This window comes from Cervus elaphus, chromosome 26 (assembly GCF_910594005.1).
Source record: "Cervus elaphus chromosome 26, mCerEla1.1, whole genome shotgun sequence".
Lineage (NCBI taxonomy): Eukaryota > Metazoa > Chordata > Mammalia > Artiodactyla > Cervidae > Cervus > Cervus elaphus.
Window position 1 is genome coordinate 33,487,072 of NC_057840.1, and position 18,304 is coordinate 33,505,375.

Sequence of the window (18,304 nt, forward strand, 5' to 3'; positions counted from 1 at the left end):
GGCCAGAAACTAAGCCTTTTGCCCCAAATAGTTAGTCAAGTTGTGAACGCAAAGGAAAAGTTCTTAAAGGAAATCAAAAGTGCTCCTCCAGTGAACACACAAATGAGAAGATAGCAAAACTGCCTTACTGCTGATATGGAGAAACTTTCAGTGGGCTGGACGAAAGATCACAATGGTGCCTTAGGCCAAAGCCTAATCCAGAGCAAGGTCCTAGCTCTCTTCAATTCTATGAAGGCTGAAAGAGGTGAGGATGCCGCAGAAAAAAAGTTGAAAGCTGGTAGAGATTGGTTCATGAGGTTTAAGGAAAGAAGCCATCTTCCTAACATAGAGCACAGAGTCAAACATTGAGGGTTGATGCAGAAGCTGCAGCAAGTCATCCAGAAGATCTAATAAAATAATCTCTGAAGACAGCTATCCTGAATTAGAGCTTTCCAGTGTAGAGAAGAGTGCTCTATTGGAAGAAGATGCCGCCGAGGACTTGCATGGCTAGCAAGGAGAAGTCAGCCTGGCTTCAAAGATTCAAAGGACAGGCTGACTCTCTTGTTAGCAGCTAATGCAGCTGGTGACTTGAAGTTGAAGCCAAGCCTCACTTACATTCTGAAAATCTTTCAGAATTATGCTAAATCTACTCCGCCTGTGCTCTGCAAATGGAACAACAAAGTCGAGAGGACAGCATATCTGTTTACAACACTGATTACCAAAAATATTAAATCCACTGTTGAGACCTACTGCTCCCAAAAAAGGATTTCTTTCAAGATAACACTTCTCATTGAGAAACCACCCAAGGGCCCTGATTGAGAAGTACAATGAGATTCATGTTGTTTTCACACCTGCTAACACAGCATCCATTCTGCAGCCCACAGATCAAGGGGTAGTCATGATGTTCAAGTCGTGGTATTTAGGAAATAGTTTCTGTAAGGCTATAGCTGCCACAAATAGTGATTCCTTTGATGGATCTGGGCAACATCAATTGAAAACTTTCTAGAGTGAATTCACGATTATAAGTTCCACCCAAAACATTTGTGATTCATGAGAGGTTGAAATAACAACATTAATAGGAATTTGAAGAAGTTGATTTTAACCTTCTGAGATGACTTTGAGGGGTTCAACAGTTCGCTGGAAGAAGTAATTACAGATGTGGTGGAAATAGCAAGAGAGCTAGAATTAGAAGTGGAGACTAATGTAAAATGGGATGATTGTACAATCTAATGATAAAATTGGAATAAATGAGAGTTGACTCTAATGAATGAGCAAAGAAAGTGGTTTCTTGATATAGAATCTACTCCTGGTGAAGATTTTGTGAAAATTGTTGAAATGACAACAAAGGACTTAGAGTATTATAAATTTAGAATAAATTTAGTTGAAAAGGCAGCAGGTAGGTTTGACAGGATTAAGTCCAATTTTGAAAGAAGTTCTAGTGTGGGTAAAACGCTGTCAAAGAGCATTGCATGCTAAGAGAAATCTTCTGTGAAAGGAAGAGTCAAACGATGTGACAAAGTTCATTGTTGTCTTATTTTCAGAAATTGCGCTACCCACCCCAACCTTCAGGACCACCACCCTGATCAGTCAGCAGCCATAGACATTGAGACAAGACCCTCCACCAGCAAAAAGTTGGTGACTCCCTGGAGGCTCAGATAATGCTCAGCATATTTTATTTTAGAAAAAAAGTGTTGTATATTAAGGTCTGTACATTATTTATTTAGACATAAAGATACTGAACACTTAACAGACTTCCATGTCAACATAACATTATATGCAGTGGAAATGAAAAATTTGTGTGATTCCCCTTATTGTGAAATTCACTTTATTGCTCTGGTCTGGAACCCAGCCTCCAATATCTCTGAGGTCAGCCTGTATCTACATGGCTCTTAGTCCACATTTTCCAGCCTAGAGCTAACATTGGGAATGGCTGCGTAGTAGGGTAAACATATGACCTACTGTTGGGATATGGTGAAATATACATTTAAAAATTCAGAGAATTTAAGGATCACTTCACAGATGGACTGCATGTTACTTTAGGAGTGATCCTTAAATTCTCTGTTTCCACAAGAAATAAAGCATTATCATTGGTTTTATTTAATCCCATCACATGGAGGAATGGTGAAATACCATGACTTTTCTCCTGGATTAGAAAAACAGGCATGATGTACTTAACTTTTTTGCAATATAGATATGTTGATTTAAGGATCACTGTAAAGGCTTCCCAATCCCTAAGAAAGGCAATCCCAAAGAATGCTCAAACAATTGCACTCATCTCACACGCTAGTAAAGTAATGCTCAAAATTCTCCAAGCCAGGCTTCAGCAATATGTGAACCGAGAACTTCCAGATGTTCAAGCTGGTTTTAGAAAAGGCAGAGGAACCAGAGATCAAATTGCCAACATCTGCTGGATCATCAAAAAAGCAAGAGAGTTCCAGAAAAACATCTATTTCTGCTTTACAGACTACACCAAAACCCTCAACTGTGTGGATCACAATAAACTGTGGAAAATTGTGAAAGAGATGGGACTACCAGACCACCTGACCTGCCTCTTGAGAAACCTGTATGCAGGTCAGGAAGCAACAGTTAGAACTGGACATGGAACAACAGACTGGTTCCCAATAGGAAGAGGAGTACGTCAAGGCTATATATTGTCACCCTGCTTATTTAACTTATATGCAGAGTACATCATGAGAAACGCTGGGCTGGAGGAAGCACAAGCTGGAATCAAGATTGCTGGGAGAAATATCAATAACCTCAGATATGCAGATGACACCACCCGTATGGTAGAGAGTAAAGAGGAACTAAAAAGCCTCCTGATGAAAGCGAAAGAGGAGGGTGAAAAAGTTGGTTTAAAGCTTAACATTCAGAAAACTAAGATTATGGCGTCTGGTCCCATCACCTCATGGGAAATAGATGGGGAGACAGTGGAAACAGTGTCAGACTTTATTTTTTTGGGCTCCAAAATCACTGCGGATGGTGACTGCAGCCATGAAATTAAAGATGCTTACTCCTTGGAAAGAAAGTTATGACCAACCTAGATAGCATATTAAAAAGCAGAGACATTACTTTGCCAACAAAGGTCCGTCTGGTCAAGGCTATGGTTTTTCCAGTGGTCATGTATGGATGTGAGAGTTGGACTGTGAAGAAAGCTGAATGCTTAAAAATTGATGTTTTTGAACTATGGTGTTGGAGAAGACTCTTGAGAGTCCCTTGGACCGCAAGGAGCTCCAACCAATCCATCCTAAAGGAGATCAGTCCTGGGTGTTCATTGGAAGGACTGATGCTGAAGCTGAAACTCCAATACTTGGGCCACCTCATGTGAAGAGTTGACTTATTGGAAAAGACCCTGATGCTGGGAGGGATTGGGGGCAGGAGGAGAAGGGGACAACAGAGGATGAGATGGCTGGATGGCATCATCTACTCGATGGGCATGAGTTTGAGTAAACTCCGGGAGTTGGTGATGGACCGGGAGGCCTGGCGTGCTGCGATTCATGGGGTCACAAAGAGTCAGACACGACTGAGCGACTGAACTGAACTGAACTGTAAAGTCTTCCCAGGTGGCACTAGTGGTAAAGAATCGGCCTGCCAAGGCAGGAGATACAAAAGACATGTGTTTGACCCCTGGGTCAGGAAGATCCCCTGGAGAAGGAAATAAGAACCTTTCCAGTATTCTTTCTTGCCTGGAAAATTCCATGGACAGAGGAGCCTGGTGGGCTGCAGTCCACGGGATCAGAAAGAGTCGAACATGACTCAGCACCCATAGGGTAATAAATTATGAAGGGAACCAGTCAACATAAAATTTTGTTCCACTGAAAATACAGTGAAGTTGTTTCTCTGGAGATAGAAAATATACCTGAGTCCTGAAATAGCAGAAGTATTTTTAGAAAATTAGACTTTTCCCTGCATTGTGACCTTATTCTTAAAACTGATGATATTGCTGGAAAATACTTCTGAACTGAGCCTCCCCTCAAGGTGCAGAAGTCCCTCACAAGGACCTACATGGACCTGGGCCACCCTCCACTGGAACGGGCTATATTCCTTGAGCCACCATGAGTGTTATCTCAAACTGGTAGCTCCTACAGACACAAAGTCAATCAAAAGGTTAAATAAACAAGGACTAGAAAGAAAAGAACAACAATAGCCATTAAAGGGCCTAGAGAGGGAAGGAACCAGGTTAACTTTGAGAGGACTTTCTTTTTTTAAAAAACACTTGGTGGAGGCAAAATCCCCCATGACAAACTTGTGAAGCCCCTCTACCCGTATATTTAAGGTGCATATTTACACTTTAATATAAGGTGTAATAATATAAGGTGTATATTTCCTTAATATTGATCTCAGAGAGACAGCAGTGAGCTGTGCTAAAGAGGGAGCTTAGTTTCCTACCCAGGAATTGAATCTGGGTAGCTTGGTGTAAAATGAGGAATTCTAGACACTGAACACCAGGGGCGAGATGCAGTTCCCTTGGCTCTTACCGTCTTCGAAAGCAAGAATGTTTCAAGCAGGCAAAAACTGTAAAAATAGGTACCAATGTTATTACTGGAGTCATATAGAGAAATAGTTTGTTTATTTAAAATGGAAGCAAAGTGGAAATATACACCCAGAGAGGAATGTAGGCGTCCTGAATGAGCAGCACAAAGAAGCTAGGCTAGGGATTTAACATACACATACATGTCTCTATCCTCCCTGGTGGGTCAGTTGGTAAAGAATTTGCCTGCAATGCAAGAGACCTGGGTTCGATCCCTGGGTAGGGAAGGTCCCCTGGAGAAGAAAGTGACAACCCACTCCAGTACTGCCTTGCCTGGAGAATCCATGAACAGAGGAGCTGGCAGCTTACAGTCCACAGGATCCCAAAGAGTCAGACATGACTGTGCAACTAAGCTTCTTTCACTTTCACTTCCGTACATGCATCTATTCTTCCCCGACTCCCCTCCCATGCCCACGCAGGCTGCCACATAACATTGAGCAGAGTTCTATGCGCTACACAGGAGGTCCTTGCTGGTTATCCATTTTAAATAAATCAGTGTCTACATGTTGATCCCAGACTCCCTAACTATCCCCCCATCCTTTCCCCCTGGCAACCATAAATTCATTCTCTAAATCTGTGAGTCCCTTTCTGTTTTGTAAGTAAGAGCACTTGTATCACGACTTTTTGGATTCCACATATAAGTGATGGCAAAAGGTGTTTTTGCTTCTCTGTCTGACGTATGTTGCTCAATATGACAATCTCTAGGTCCATCCATGTTGCTACATATGGCATTATTTCATTCTTTTTGACACTGAGTAACATTGCACTGGATATATGTCCACATTTTCTCTCTCCATTCATCTGTCAGTGGACATGAGGTGGCTTCCAGGCCTGGCTGCTGGGAATAGCGCTGCCATGAACACAGGGCACACGCATCCACTCAGACCACGTTTTCTCAGAAGCACCAGGTACATTTAATCCCATAAGGTGGAGAAATGGTGACACATCATGACTTCTCTCGTGAGAGAGAAACTTATATACTTCAAGTTTTCTGGAGTACTGAGATTTTGATTTAAATAGCAGCAGCATAATAAATGGGCTTCCCCAGTGGCTCAGATGGTAAAGAATCCGCCTGTCAATACAGGAGACACAGGAGACGCGGGTTCAATCCCTGAGTTGGAGAGGTCCCTGGAGAAGGAAACAGCAACCCACTTCAGTGTTCTTGCCTGGAGAATCCCATGGACAGAGGAGCCTGGCGGGCTACAGTCCACGGGGTCGCAGAGAGTCGGACAGGACTGAGCGACTAACACTTGCACTTTCAGCATAATAAATTATTAAGGGAAACAGTCATAAATAAAACTTTGTTCTATTGAAAGTAGGCTGAGGTGATTTCTCCAGACACAGAAAGAATCCCTGAGTCCTATAATACCAGATGGTATTTTTCTTGCAATACCATTTGCAAGAACGAGGTCACAAGGCAGAGTCTAATTATCCACAAACTAGAATACGATGAAAAATGTCCTGTTTGTGGAGATTTCTTCAAGTACCTGGACATTTCAGTGCAGAAATTCCATCGCTTAGCACCAGAAGAAAGTGAAATAAATTGATTCTGTGTTGTTTTTTTTCAGAGATGCTGAGTAGGATTTCATCAAATGTGATAAAGCTCATGAGATGATGCGTCTACTGTGTTATCGTAACCGGAAAACAGACTCAGGATCCATGGTGTCTGATCTCCTGGATCTAAAGTGAAGAGCAGAAGAAAGGCAGACAGAGCACCTGTTGGGCTTCCTAGGAGCACCATCTCCTGCAGAAAAGAAAGAGGCCTTGGTCCTGGAGGCGGAGGAATCCTGTCACTTTCCTGGGGCTGCCCCTCCCCAGCCCTCTCCAGCCCCGCCCTCACTGAGGAGCTCCTATGTCCTCCACCCCCACCCCACCCCAGGCCCAGCAGCTTCTTGTCCCCTCCTCCTTCCTTCCTGCATCACAGAGTCACCCCAGGCCCTGACACCCCCTGCTCAGGCTCAGGACTGGAGCCAGTGAGGAATCAATCTGCTCCCTTCACTCAGGTCCGGATCCTCCCCGAGGGGGGCCTAAAGGACCAGGGAGCAGGTCCCCGGAGGAGGGGCCTTGCCTCCTGACAGCCCTGGGGGGCTGCAGGCAAACCTCCTCCCTTCGCTCCCCTCCAGCCTCTGAGCCAGCAGCACACACAGCTCTCAGGACCAGGGTCCCTGCCCCCCATCTCTTCCTGGTCCCGCCCAGCTGGGCGCCTCCACCCCAGCTCAGGCCCACCATCCCCAGGACCTCTGCTCAAGGCAGGGCCGCTCAGTGATGGAGGCTCTGGGTCCCAGGAGGCTGGTGACGAGCAGGCCACAGGCTGAGTCAGAACTGCTGCTGCCCCAGGAGCACAGGCCTGGCCTCGCCCCTTCCCACAGTCTCTCCTGTGGGGCTCCTGCCTTGCCTGCTTGGCCCAAGCCACTTCCTGTGAGAACAGGCCTTTGGAGCTGGGCCCGCAATTATTGCTCTCAGGTGATATGGGGTCTTATCCACCTGCTCATTTCCAGGATGAGGAGGTTCAGTGAGGGGCAGGGGTCGGCTGGGATTCACCATCCCCCTCCTCACACCAGGCCCTGTGCCCCTGCCTTCCCTCTGAATTCTGCCCTTAGTACCTGTTCCTGGAAAGGACTCAGCCCAGGAAGACAGTTATGGTGAGGACCACGAGGAGGATCCAGGTGACGTGATTGATGGCTGGGGCCGAGGACTGGACTGTAGGGGGGCCCGTGGTCGGTGATGCTGCAAGGAGGGTAAGGGTCAAGCCCTTGTCCAGACCCGAAACTCGGCAGATGCCTCCTCTCCCCCCTGACCCAGGTACCCCTACCCCTCCACCCACACGTGGAAGCCCTTGTGACAGGTCCTCAGGCGAGATGGGGGAGAGGAGCCCCGTCCCCATGGGACTCTGACAGCTAATGGGGGAGCGAGGTTTCCAACAGAGTCACTGAGTCCTGCTGTGACGTCAGAGACGGTGACATGAGGATGGAGTCCTCGGGAGCTGACAGCAGAGATGAGGTTGACAGATTTCCAGAAAGAAGATTGGTGACATTTAAAAGAAGATTCTGGAAAGAGGGAAGAGTAAGAAGGAGATTGGAATCATGGAGATGCTCTCATATTTAGGATCAGTGAGAATCCATGTTCAATCGCCCAAAGGCCTGTGCTGTGAGGAGAGACGCCAGGAGGTAAAAGAGGAAAGAGGATGACGGAGCATCCCCGGGTCATTGTTCTTTCAGGAGCAACTCACCTCTGACGGATCATTTTCTCACACACACACACACACACACACACAGAGGGGTGGGTCCATGTCACCATGAGAGAACTACCACTTTCTCCTAATCTTCTCACCTACCCGTGGTCTTCAACATTCTCTCCCAGCGCTCCAAGAAAGCCTGATATCAGAGCTGACAGTCTCCCATGGAGACCTTCTTGAAGAAGTCAGTAACAGTTCTATCTTTCTCCCACTTCACTTTCATCCATCTCCCTCCAGGATGAACCACTTTCCAATGTCCATTCTCTGAATCAAAGAGGAGGGACAGTTTTCCATTGAAGCCAAACTGCCAGGATCCATTGATGTGTCCGTTGTGTTTACTCCAGCACGTCATCCTGGCCTGCAGGGTCAGAGGGCCTGACCCCACTGAGGAAAAGAAAGAGCTCAGCCTCTGGGCTTGACAGATTCTTTGCCCCACCTGGGTCCACCTCCCCTGGGCCCAGCTAATCTGGCCCTGGTCTCTCCTGCAACAGCTGCTCTTTCCACTGGACTACTAGCAAAGGACAATATCCAATTTTTTTTTTTTACCCAAAAACAGTGGATGCAGCTGAGCCCCCAGTCTGCTCCTCCTGCATTTGGACTTCTTCACTCACCCTTGTCTGTGTATCTCTCCGGGGTAACGTCAGACACGTGCTCCTTGAGCAAGTCTCCAATGTCCCTCAGTGTGCCAGTCTGTGTTTCCCAGGCGTTCATACTTTTCACTTCCTCTCCCAAGGGACTCAAGTACTTGATCTCAGCTCTATCACAGTCACAGGAGACAAACACCTTTTGATCCACTTCGCCTTGAACCTCACACCATGGCTGACCAGGTCTGGGCCGAGGATTGATGGTGAAATTATAGGAAAGAGAATGAGCGTCTGTGAAGGAAAAACACAGTGAGGGTGAAGTTGGGAAAAAAAGACCCACAGGCCCTTCCCCCAGTTATGAGAGCCGAGTACAGTGCAGGGCTGGGCTGACAGAGCAATGACCCCCCCACGACACGCACACCACACACCAGTGCCCCCTCCTCGTGGAGAAGGAGGAGGCCCCCGCCTGGCAAAGATCACTCATCCTGGTGTGGTCCCTCGTCCACCGGGTCAGGTCCCAGCATCATAACCTTTGCAGAGACGTGCCAGGCTGCTACGCAGGAAAAGTCTAGATGACAGAGGACTGTCAGAATCTAACCCCGTGTCCTGTGAGAGATGGGGAGCCTGTGGGGATGCTCCTGAGGAAGAAGGATCACAGGGAGAGGGGCAAGGAGGTGGCGGGTGAGCACAGAACCCAAAGCTGGAGAAGGGAGAGTTCACAATTAGGGGTCACAGGACTTAGCAAGGCCGGGGAGACGCTGCTGATCTCCCACTAGGATGGGTCTTGGAAGCCTGGAGAAAGGCTTGGACCACAGGGCATAAAAGAGAAAATCCAGAACTTCCGAGGCAAGTGGTAGAGGAGGGGATCCAAGGCTCAGAGAAGTGACTCTGCAGGGCAGACACGGTGTGAAAGGGCAGGAGTGTGTGCAGTCCACCAGCTCCATGGGAAAGCCTGATGGACTCTATGGAGCCCGAGAGGAAAGCATGGATGAGAAGCATCTCCACAGCTCAAGGCTGACTTTTGTGGAAGGTCAGGGATGGTGGTAGGAGTGGTGTTCCTGTGGGCTTCTGGCAGGAACAGGGATAGAAAATGTGGGAAGATCAGATTCCAGGTAGAGTGTTGTATGTGAGGAGCAAAGTTGGTACAATGGTCAAAGCAATTAGTTAAAGTCGCTCAGTCGTGTCTGACTCTTGTGACCCCATGGACTGTATAGTCCATGGAATTCTTCAGGCCAGAATACTGGACTGGTTAGCCTTCCCCTTCTCCAGGGGATCTTCCCAACCCAGGGATCGAACCCAGGTCTCCCACACTGCAGGTGGATTCTTTACCAGCTGAGCCACAAGGGAAGCCCAAGAATACTGGAGTGGGTAGCCTATCCCTTCTCCAGTGGATCTTCCCGACCCAGGAATTGAACTGGGATCTCCTGCATTGCAGGCGGATTCTTTACCAACTGGCTCCTGGAATGGTCCTAGGGCCTGTCAGAGATGAGGCCTCTGGTCATGGAATGTCAGAGTTGCCCATCATGATCTGGGTTCATCAACCCCTAACCATGAGTTCTGATAGACCAGCTGTCATAGGACAGAAGTGATTATGTGGCTTGGCATAACCAGGGCCACAGGGAACAAATAAGATGCATCAGCAGGTGACCTAGGCCTGACACCAGAGTTGATACAGGGCCACTATCCCCTGCTCACACCTGTGGCTTCATGCAGTGTCCCCTACCGCTCCTGGAACCAAGGAAGCCAGTCTACAGCAGAAGAGGCACATTAGCTCACAACAGCCAGACCCACCTCCTATCACATTCCCACCACCAGAAGCTACAGGGCAGGACAGGGTAAGTTTCTGGTTCATAAACAGACAACTGAGGCAGCTCTTGGATGATTCTCTAGGGGGTGGGTCACTCATTGCTGGGGTCAGAAACCAGGACAGTGGACAAGTCTGGTTCTCAGTTGATTTACACATTATATTTGGCTCCTGGTGCTCCACAAATGTGGAAGCTCCTTTTGCACTCAGAGACAGATACCAAATGGCCTAAACAGACAACGAGATTTACTTTCTTCTGTAAAAATCTATCAACTCTTGCCTTAATCAATAACCATTATAGACTGCCGCTGTCCCAATTACTAGACAATATGAGTGTGGGACCAAAGGGTAGAAGTGGGGATGCCCAGCCTCACCCTCGAGCCCTATGTCACACTCTGGGAAACCCTGTTCCTGTCCCTCCTACGTTAGGTCCTGGGGGCCAGGTCGGGGGGTTTTTCTGGGTGAGTTATCAGACAAAGGGATAGGATGCCAGTTGATAGAGACCATGTTTAGATTCTCTTCAATAGATAGGAAGCTGTTGGAGGCCCTGGGCTTCTTGGGACCATGGAAAAATGGGTAATAAATGGTCCTGTAACCAAAAGGGCTCTAGGGGGCCCGTCCCCCCACATGGCCTCTGTCTGCCTCTTGTCTGTAGAGAAGTTTTAGTCAGCCAGGCCTCCTGTGAGTCTCAAAACAGTGGTTTAAGAGTTAGGGATTAGTACATGTGAAGATGGAGAAAGGAATACTCCTTAGGCTGGGAAACTGGTAACAATTTAGACCGTGACCAGCCACATAGCAGTGCCATGAAATTACCAGTTCCCTGAAAGATAACAAAGATCTGACACAAGTCTCAAGTTGTTTCTACAGGAAGCAGACCCCCAGCACATAAAAACTGCTGGCTGCAAGAACATGACCCCCAGACTGGCTGAAACCATAAGCCTGGTGAGGCTCAGACGTCCACCTTGTGCCAACAACCTGACTGCACAGGACGCTGACGCGCCCGCAGCAGCCCCTCCGCCCCCTTTTCTAACCGGGAAGCTTGGAGACGTCTGAGGACATTAGCTCACTATTTCCCCAGGGCTCCTGAACAAACCAACTTTTATTTTCCACCACTTGTTAACTTCACCAGTGTTAGGATCTGGGTCATAAACAGCTTCAATTAGTAACAGCGTGAGCTGTCTAGGGAGAGCTTTGACTCCAGGGAGGCGCTGATCAGTGGCTAGGCAATGAGCGCCTTCCTGGGGATGCATACGGAATTTTTTTTTTTTTAATAAATTGAACCCTTTAATTTTTTCAAGTGTTCTTAAAAATCCATTTTATACTTAAGCCAACCTTGAAGATAAGCACAAAATCTGTTTACTTTTTTTTCTTTTACACAACACAACTCAGGCACACACTCTGTGCAAAGCACTGTTCTAGGTGCAGTAAAAGGGATTCTTAACCTTAAAACATGATTGCGCCTTCTGGAATTGTGTTATCTCCTTTTCCAGAAAGTAAAAATAAATAAAATTACAACTGTTTACTATTGACCTGCCCCAAGCCCACTTCTGGCTCTCAGAAACGCTAGGATCTGCCAAATTTAAGATGTTTCAGTGAATTCCGCTCCTACTTTCTGCAAATTAAGAAGGCAGAACTCCTCTTTATTAAAAAAAAATTTAAAAAGGCAATTTTTCATGAAAGAGTAGTTTTTGTTTCTATTGTATTTCTCTCTTTTTTTTCCTTCTAGCTTTTAACTTTTCTTCCTCCAAGACTGCTTTTTCCTGTACAAGTCAACACCATTTTTTTCATTTTTCTTTTCCTAAGACAAAGTATTTCATCTTATAGACAAATAATTCCCAAGACTAGTGATGAATATTAAAAAAAAAAAAAGAAGAAGAAGAAGAGGAAGAAGAAAGAAAAGAAAGAAACTTAAGGGCTTCCCTGGTGGCTCAGCAGGTAATGACTCCACCTGCAATGCAGGAGACCCCAGTTCAATCCCTGGGTCAGAACGATCACCTGGAGAAGGGAGAGGCTACCCACTCCAGTATTCTTGAGCTTCCCTGGTGCCTTGGATGGTAAAGAATCCACCTGCAATGTGGGAGACCTGGCTTCGATCCCTGGGTTGGGAAGATCCCCTGGAGAAGGGTAAGGCTATCCACTCCAGTATTCAGCCCTGGAGAATTCCACAGACTGCATAGTCCATGGGGTCGCAAAGAGTCAGACACAACTGAGCAAGTAAGCAGGGCACATTCAAGGGTGAGTCAACTACATTACTTTGAGGAAGTAAAAACTAAAAAACACGTGGTACTAAGCTAGTCCAAGTATTTGTGTTGAAACAATCCTAAAAACTATTTATTTTATAACATTGTTAAAAAAATTTCTCAGTCAAAAAAATTTATACATTTTCAGTTCAACCTAATGAAAGTGATATCTAGAAAATATTCCACATCACTAAGTCTGTCTTAGAAAGTTTAGATGCTATGGCATTCCTAAGGCACAGTGTTCTGGAAGACAGTGTGCTTCTGTGGTGCTGGGTGATGTATGTGACTGGCTGGCTCCAAGTGGGCCTCAGCAGGCACCTTCCTACTGACGCTGGGGGACTGAGAAAGGAGAGTCAGACACAGGCCCCCAGGGCTGCATGGACCTCTGTGAGACACCGGGCCAGCTGCTGGACCTGGGCTTCTCCTCCAAATCTAAGGCCCAGCACAAGCCATCACAGCAAATGGTTCATCATGACAGTTGATAGGCTGGGCTATTTGATAACCTTCTTTCATATTTCTAAAGAGTCGACATCCATGTGGGGTATTTGACCCAGCTCCATGAGCTCCTACACTATCACTCTGAAGGCCCACACATCACTAGCACTGGAGAACTAAAAAAAAATATTTTTTAATGTCTTTTTTTTCCTTTTTTTTGCTGTATTGGCTCTTAGTTGTGGCACTTGGGATCTTTTTACAGCATGAAGGCTCTTAGTTGCAACATGCTGAGTTCTTAGTTGTGGCATGTGGGATCCAGTTCGCCAACCAATGATCGAACTGGGTCCCTTCATTGGGAGTGGGGAGTCTTAGCGACTGGATCACCAGGGAAGTCCGGAGAACTCATTTTTAACCAGACGTTCATGAGCCATCCATCGATCCCACGCTTCCCTTGTCCCCAAGACAGTGAGAGTCCATGGGGAACAAGATGCTGGAGAGGGGCTATCTGGACTCTTAACTTGAGGTTGTCATCAGTGGCAGAGCTCCTAGCAGCCAGGTCTTTGTGGAGGACTCTCTTCTGACCAGGTAACTCATTCCACAGGCAATCTGACCCTGTGGACCAGGTCCTGTTGAGAAATTGCTTGCGGATTACTGGCCTCTACGAATTTGTGCTGCAGACTCCCCTAGTGGCTAAGACAGTAAAGAATCTGCCTGCAATTCAGGAGACCTGAGTTCGATTCTTGGGTCGGAAAGATCACCTGGAGAAGGGAATGGCCACCCACCTTAGCGCTGGCCTCCGAAAGAGTGGCGCTTCTCAAACACTCCTCCACCCACCCACAAGGCAGGGTAACGGCCGGAAGTACCACTGTTGGGTGTGGCGCCTCTCAGATCCTGAGTCATCTGAGTCATCTGGGAAGAGGCTGAGACAGCCCTTGGGAACTACCGTGCACTGATGCTGTCTTCCAGTTCAATTCTTGTCACACTATGAAGGTGCAAAACAGCTAATATTATCACTACAAGAAATATAACTGCACGGCAAACCCCTGCGCTGATAGAAAACACGCGGGCAGAAGTAGCTGAGCTGCATGAACAGGATCACAGATAGCTCTGCTAGTGGCTCTGTCCAAGACCAAAGTTTTTACTTCAAGATTTTGGTAGCACATTTTCCTTCCTTTCAAATTTTTGAAGAAGGGAAGTTTTTGAAGAATTTACTGTCAAGTTGAGCTGCATTCAGTACCATAACCTCATCATCTACTTTGCAGAAAAGGAAAGCTACAGCCTATATAGTGCGTGGAAACACCCCACCCCGTGTCCCTCGCACCCCCACCCCCACCAAGCAGAAATGCTGACTTGGGGCAGGTCCACGAAACTGTCTACTTGGAAACCTGCTTATATTCGACTTGGACTCTGCAGGCCAAGTGAAAGGCAGGACATCTGTTTCGTTGGGTTAAAGGACAGACGTAGTGCTCAAGAAGGTCACTTCTCTAATAGAGTTCTGTCTAGACCAATGAGCCGGGGCAACTGGTTCCCGCTCAAGAAGAGGCTCGCACCGGCCCCCGGGGTCGCGCGTGGAGCCCAGAGGCCGGGGGTGGAACCCGGAGGCCGGGGGTGGACACCTGCCCCGGAGGCCAGAGGCCGGGGCTGGAGCCGGGACGCGGCGCCCCGGGGGCAGTGGGTGGAGCCCGGGGGCCGGGGGTGGAGCCGTGCCGCGGCGGCCGGTGGCCGGGGGTGGAGCCCGAGTGCGGGGGGTGGAGCCCAGGGAAAACGAAGGAGCCGCGCCGCGGAGCCCGTGGGCAGCGGGTGGAGCCAGCAGCTGCGGCTCTGACAAGACCAACCCAAGCACGTTTAAGCTGGGAGCGCGCCGCCGAAGCCTCCTGGGCACCCGGGTCCACTCTGCGTTTATAACTTACGGCCGGGAAAGAGTGCTGGTCCTTCAAGGGCCGGGAGATATAGGGACCAGAAGGGTCTTTTGCACAGGTCGGGGCGGGAGAGTGTGCTTTTCGGGGCGGGGCGGGTCCCTTCTCCGCGGGAAGGCCGACTGGTCCCTTACCGCCCGGCTCCAGCGCTCCCACTTCCCAGGGGCGGTCTGGACCCTTGGGGGTTTCAACCCTATTTCTGCCGCGGCACGGCCCCCTCTTCTCCCAGCATCACCTCCCAAACTCCCGGCATTACTACTTCACCCAAGGCAGCCTGCTCTGGCCCGGAGAGCCGGCAAGAAGCCGGGAAGAGCCTCCGAGGAGCAAAGGGGCCGAGGGACGGGAAAGAGGAGGGGGCGGCGGCGACACCCTGCAAGAAGTTTCGCGCACCCCCACGGACACCACCCCCCTCCCCTTTCCGGGTCATAACCCATCCAACCTCCTCGCGTTCCCCCGCCACCCCCCGCGCAGGGTCATCCCCGAACTCACCGCTGGACGTCCCGCTCAACAAGCCAATCAGAAGCAAAACGAGGAAGGCAAGACTGCTCTTGGAGCCACCCATCTCTCCCTTTGCCTCCTGGATCCCAATGTTGCAGGAGTGCGAGGCTGCCAAGTCAGAACCGGCGATCCTCTCCGGCTAGCCCGCCCCTGTGGTCTGGACCTCCGCTCCTGCGCCGAGTGCCTGGCCCGCCCATCCGCCGACAGGCCCCGCCCCAGGTTTCTCAAGTAACCACTAGGAAGGCGCGCGCCGGGGCCTGGGCGGGGCTCTGTTGCCAGCTGGCTCGCTTTCTCGCCAGGTTTCCCTGTGTACTCGCCTGCCCACTTGCCTACGCGGTGCCCGACTTGCGCTGGTGATAGGAGACCGCCGAGTTCATGTTGCCGAAGATGAAACTCCAATACTTTGGTCACCTGATGCGAAGAACTGACTCACTGGAAAAGACCCTGATGCTGAGAAAGATTGAAGGCGGTAGGAGAAGGGGACGACAGAGGATGAGATGGTTGGTAGGCATCACCAACTCGATGGACATGAGTTTGAGTAAACTCCAGGAGTTGGTGATGGGCTTGCAGTCCATGGGGTCGCAGAGTCGGACACGACTGAGCGACTGAACTGAAGGCTCTACCTCCTCACTCTGTTCCTTATCAGATCGGGCACCCAGGCCAGTCATCTGAGTTGGGAGGAGACAAGGGACAAAAGAAAATCCTTGTTCCGGCCACTGGGTCAGGTCAGTCAGCCGACAAACTTGTCCCTAAGTACCTGAATGGTCAGGGCATCAGTCGCAGTGTGGAATTCCCACCAGAGTCGCCATCTGTTACAGAAAGAGGGACTCCTTGCAGGGTCTGAGAGTGGGCTTTTGTCTAACACTGGGAAATGAATTGTTCTGGAGACACACATGCTGACAAGGAAGAGGCTTTTTGGGGAAGGGGCTACAGGGCGGAGAGCATCAGGGTCGGGGAACCCAGGAGAACTGCTCTGACACATGGCTTATAGTTTCAGGTTCTTTGGTGATGGAGTTAGTTTCTGGGTCATATCTGGCCAATTAGTCAGACTCAGGGTCCTTCCTGGTGTCAGAAGTGTGTTCTGGTGAGCTTTATTGATAATTCTAAGAGTTTATTTATATAGTGCTCACTTTCCCTTAACCCAATTAAATCCAGCTCAGTTACAAATTCATTTCCATGTAAAGACAGAACCAGAGATCTCCTTGTTTTACTGCTTCGGTGTTAAAAATGCTATTCCCCCCACCCCACTCTGGGAGACCACAGATGGATCAGATGGTTCCTGAGAACCAGGGGAAAGACTTACATTTTTGGAGGGGAGAAATGCAAGCTCCCTTTTTTATTTGTTTTGTTTTTGAAGTCTTTCCCCCCCATTAGCTGTCAGAGCCCCGTGAGGACTGGGCTCCTGCCTTCCCCCCATCTCGCCTGAGGATCTATCACAGAGGCCTCTATGTGATGCGTGTAAACTGTCTGCACAGTAGGGGTACCTGAATCGGGGGGCGAGGAGGCATCTGCCGAGTTTGGGGTCTGAACAAGGCTTCATTCTTACTCTTCTTGCAGCATCATGGACCATGGACGCCCCTAGATTCCAGCCCAGGGCCACAGCCATCAAATCCAAAGCCTGCATCCTCCCCGTGGTCCTCACCAGTTTCATCGTAACTGTCTTCCTGGGCTGAGTCCTTTCCAGGACCAGGTACTGAGGGCAGAATTCAGAGGTAAGGCAGGGGCACAGGGCCTGGTGTGAGGAGGGGGAAGGTGAATCTCAGCTGACCCCTGCCCCTAACTAAACCTCTTCATCCTGGAAATGAGCCAGTGGATAAGACCCCATGTCACCTGAGAGCAGAACTCAGACAAGCTCAGCCCTGAGGTCTGAGAGGTCCCCAGTGTCAGGTGACATTGTGAAAAGGGAGGGGCCCTCCCTAGGCTGAGGGCCTATTGATGCTGAAAGGGTTGAGCCACGTCCCCTGACTGAGCACAGACCGCTGGCTGGCAGGGCCCAGGGTGGGTGGTGTGAGAACAGCAGGCGCTCAGGGCAAGGGCAGGACTCCCGGGGCTGAGAGCAGCATGGGGGCTCCACATGACGTGTCAGCGGGGAGGGGACCCACCCAGGGGCCAAGATGAGAGGGGCCGGGCTCTCATCCCAGGAGGGAGGGCTGGGAAGGCCTTTGCAGACCCAACTCCAAAGGCCTGTTCTCACCGGAAGTGGCTTGGGCCAAGCAGGCAAGGCAGGAGCCCCACAGCAGAGACTGTGGGAAGGGGCGAGGCCAGGCCTGTGCTCCTGGGGCAGCAGCAGTTCTGACTCAGCCTGTGGCCTGCCCGTCATCAGCCTCCTGGGGACCCAGAGCCTCCATCACTGAGCGGCCCTGCCTTGAGCAGAGATGCCTGGGGATGGTGGGCCTGAGCTGGGCTGGAGGCGCCCAGCTGGGCGGGACCAGGAAGAGATGGGGGGCAGGGACCCTGGTGCTGAGAGCTGTGTGTGCTGCTGGCTCAGAGGCTGGAGGGGAGCGAAGGGAGGAGGTTTGCCTGCAGCCCCCCAAGACTGTCAGGAAGCAAGGCCCCTCCTCTGGGGACCTGCTCCCTGGTCCTTTAGGCCCCTCTCAGGGAGGATCCGGACCTGAGTGAAGGGAGCAGATTGATTCCTCACTGGCTCCAGTCCTGAGCCTGAGCAGGGGGTGTCAGGGCCTGGGGTGACTCTGTGATGCAGGAAGGAAGGAGGAGGGGACAAGAAGCTGCTGGGCCTGGGGTGGGGTGGGGGTGGAGAACATAGGAGCCCCTCAGTGAGGGCGGGGCTGGAAGGGGGGCTGGGGAGGGGCAGCCCCAGGAAAGGGACAGGATTTCCTCGGTCTCCTGGACCAACATCTCTTTCTTTTCTGCAGGAGACTGTGTTCCCAGGAAGCCCCTGACAGGGGCTCTGCTGGCTTTGACTCAGTCTTTGCTTGGCCACCATTGTCCTCCTTCTGTTCACTTTAGAGCCAAGAAGTCAGAGCCAGGAGTTCTGAGCCTGCCTTCCTGTGATGGTGACACAGTAGCTTCGTTGTCTCATGTGTCCTGTTACGTCTGGTGAGCAGACTCCTCAGTCTCTTTTTTA

General features: G+C 49.8%; 1 long non-coding RNA gene and 2 pseudogenes across 1 annotated transcript; 2 read left to right on the plus strand and 1 right to left on the minus strand.

Annotated features, from left to right (window-relative positions):
- Window positions 1-18,304, plus strand: part of LOC122684251 — a 99,383-nt pseudogene that overhangs the window by 77,039 nt on the left and 4,040 nt on the right.
- Window positions 6,124-15,388, minus strand: LOC122684474 (annotated as a pseudogene).
- LOC122684493 lies at window positions 15,304-18,277 on the plus strand. The gene is made up of 5 exons (XR_006338058.1): window positions 15,304-15,438; window positions 15,519-15,688; window positions 15,866-15,944; window positions 16,777-16,931; window positions 18,187-18,277. It is a non-coding gene; the product is annotated as an uncharacterized LOC122684493 (long non-coding RNA).